The 3,294-nt window shown below is 32.5% G+C and overlaps 1 pseudogene; it reads right to left on the reverse strand.

The window, feature by feature from the left end:
* Positions 1-2,274: 2,274 nt before the first annotated feature.
* Positions 2,275-3,261, reverse strand: LOC18010363 (annotated as a pseudogene).
* Positions 3,262-3,294: the final 33 nt, after the last annotated feature.

The raw sequence follows: 3,294 nt of genomic DNA on the forward strand, positions 1-3,294 counted from the left end.
TAATAAAAGTTGATTAGATGATAAAAACAAAATATTTTTTTAAAAGCTCTACCAATCAAGATCTAAAACGTTGACTAATGCATGAACATTTTACATACTTGCTATTACAATGAATTCTTATTAATTCCGGAAAGACGTGTGTTTAGTCAACAATTCCAGTTGACATATTTCTCAATATATTAATCAGTCAACAGTTTTTCAATATACTAACCAGTCAACTTTTTTTTTCTTGTCAATCCCACTATTAATTAAACTTATTTAACCGGATGAACAAAAACACTCCGTCAACAAAATTTACAAAAATATAAGTTTCAGAAATATTCGTACGAGTATATAACAAGTCCATCATCTTGTTTCAGAACACTGACCACTCGTAACGGATTTTGTGTCGTCATCATCATTTGGAGTTCTGAAAAAATCTATCTCAACATTCCGATCATTGTTGAGGTTGCAATACATGACTTTATTGAACATCACTCACGTTCAGGGGCGGAATTAGTAAAGATGGTACGGGGTCACATGCCCCCTACTGTCCTACTGTTTTTTTATAAATAATTTAGATAGATTTAATCAAGAATATACTTAATTTAGTAGTAAAATGGAAAAAAATTCTCATAATTTATAAATTATATTGCTTATTTAACCAAAAAACAAAGAAAAGTTCAATCATTAAAGTCTATTCAAAAATAAAAGTACTTGTAAAAACTAAAATGACTCAACTGTTAACTTAGTTTCAATAAATTATATGTTAGTACTATATTTGTTATGGTAAAAAAAAAACAATTTTTATATACAAAAATTATGCCCCCACCTAATTATTCTTCTGGATCCGGCGCCCCTGCTCACGTTACGTCGATTCCAGACATGTTGAAAGACATGTAATTAATTCGGAGAAGCTCGAGAAGATATTTTTTTTTACGGCGTTAAAGATATAATATCATAAATTCTTCTAATTTGTTAATGCGAGCTGTAATATAAGATCATAAATTAAAAAAAAAAAGATTGTAAGCTGAAGTTTCCTTAGTCCACTGGTCTAATAATTTGGAATATACAATTTCTCTTAATTTATTAGCACTGTGTTTCACAAAAGACGATAACTGTTTGTCAAACCAAATCAAGTAATGTCTTCATTTTTCATATTACAAAAATGTATAATAAGATTTAGATTTTTCCGGGACCACCATAATAGATCTTAATACATTGACTATAATTTTTTTTTGAAAAGTTAAGTTTTCCTTGAAATACTGTTAACCTTTATCTTTCCCATTGTAAATTCAAAATAAAATCCAATAAATAGATTACAAGAACAACACCAAACATGTTAAATATCTTTCAAAAGTCATGTATTCATGGGCTATCTAGGTTTTGCTTTTGCACATGAACAAACTAAGTTATATAATTTATTGGTTATCTTAGGGTTTTGCAACATAACAACCACCAAGATCATCAGTTTATATGTCAGATCTATTGTCTTTATCCAAAAAACCAAATATATGAGAACTAATGAGAAAAAGAAATGGACCTTGGTCATCGATCTAGCGGCATGATGATCAGTAGAATGGTACAAAAGAGGTCTGAGTACAGCCAACTTTTGCAGGTGGAAGAAGAGACGAGACACGTCCTTCCACACATGCACCCATCGATTTGACAAAACACTTGTCCTCATGGCTTCTTTATTGGACAGTCTAGATAATAACTTAACAAATAGATCATTTGGGAGTTTTCTGATTCGATCATTGGTATTGACTGCATCGACACTATTATGTCCTCGTACATCAGAAGATAAAAGTGATCTCTCCATGGATAGGATCGCTAAGAAAAAGTTTGGACTCTTTTGTAAAATTAATCATTATTTTTAAACTAGCATTTCGAACTCCGGGCTGTCACATTGCTAATTTGTTAATTGACTCTAATTTTTTTTTTAAATATGCACTTAAGAATATATATATATATATATATATATATATATATGTATAGATTCTTAAATTCTTCTTTAGCGATCCTATCCATGGAGAGATTAGTTTTACCTTCTGATGCACGAGGACATAGTAGTGCCGATGCAGTCAATACTGATGATCGAATCAGCAAACTCCCAAACGATCTATTGCTTAAGATCTTATTGGGACTGTCCATCAAAGAAGCCATGAAGACAAGTGTTTTGTCAAATCGATGGGTGGATGTGTGGAAAGACTTGTCTCATCTCTTCTTTGACCTGCGAAAGTTGGTAGTAATCATTGGGTACAAACCCAATAGATCGTTTTGGAGTTTGCTGATTCGATCATCAATATTGGTTAGGAGACCAATATAACTGACTTACATGTAAACCGATTTGGATGTAATCATCACCAATCTGAAAGTGAAGACTAGAAGCACTGAATTGGGTAGGTTTAACCTTAGGAGCAGTAACACAAAGTTCCATTGTTGCTCCATGGTACATCATTCTTGTGCTCGTTGTCCAGCCACCCCAAACTAATCAATCATATTCATTTTCAATTAATAACCAAACAGACTAATTATCATTTACATATGCATCAAATTTTAATCGGTGATTAGGTTAATTAATTCATAGAAGCAACTTACATGGTGTTGGTTGTATTGACCGTCATTATTAGGATCATAAGTGGTAGTATTCCAAGAACCATGGGGTTTATAATTATCGCCTAACAAGTTTAACTTAAGAGATCGTTTTTGGTGACTCTTCGTATAGGGACTGCAGCAATGGGACAACCCACACCATTCTTCTACAAGTAACCAAATCCAGTATTGTTTGTCTTACTTTTTCTCATTCCTCTAGGATGCCACATCCGTCCTATCTAGGATTAGGATATGACAAAAAAGAACTCTTATTTTTTTTTTAAATCTTTCGAAGAATTTATATATAGGGAATGGATCCAAAATTTTATACCTTGTAATGGTATGTGTGATTTTTCATAGAAGGGTGATCAAATGCCGGTTGCTTGAAGAAATCCACACATTCGTATCGTTCTCCATTGATAGTCTATCATTTGCAGCCACAAAATATTGAGCTTATTATATAATTCATTAATCATATATAGTTAATTAATTACGACAAGATTATGAATGGACCTTGATGATCTTGACAGCAGGTTTGTTGATTGTCTTTAGTTTCCTCTGAATTTTGAGATCTTCAAACTTGGACAAGCTCTTGGCTTCGATAAAGCCTTTGTTATGACTTGTAATTATTCGACCAAAGATGTAACACATCAACAACACCCACATCACTGGAACTCTCACTTCCATTTTTACCCAACAAGAGAGAGAGAGAGAGAGAGG

The sequence above is a fragment of the Eutrema salsugineum genome, unplaced genomic scaffold, assembly GCF_000478725.1.
Source record: "Eutrema salsugineum unplaced genomic scaffold, Eutsalg1_0 scaffold_779, whole genome shotgun sequence".
Taxonomy (NCBI): Eukaryota; Viridiplantae; Streptophyta; class Magnoliopsida; order Brassicales; family Brassicaceae; genus Eutrema; species Eutrema salsugineum.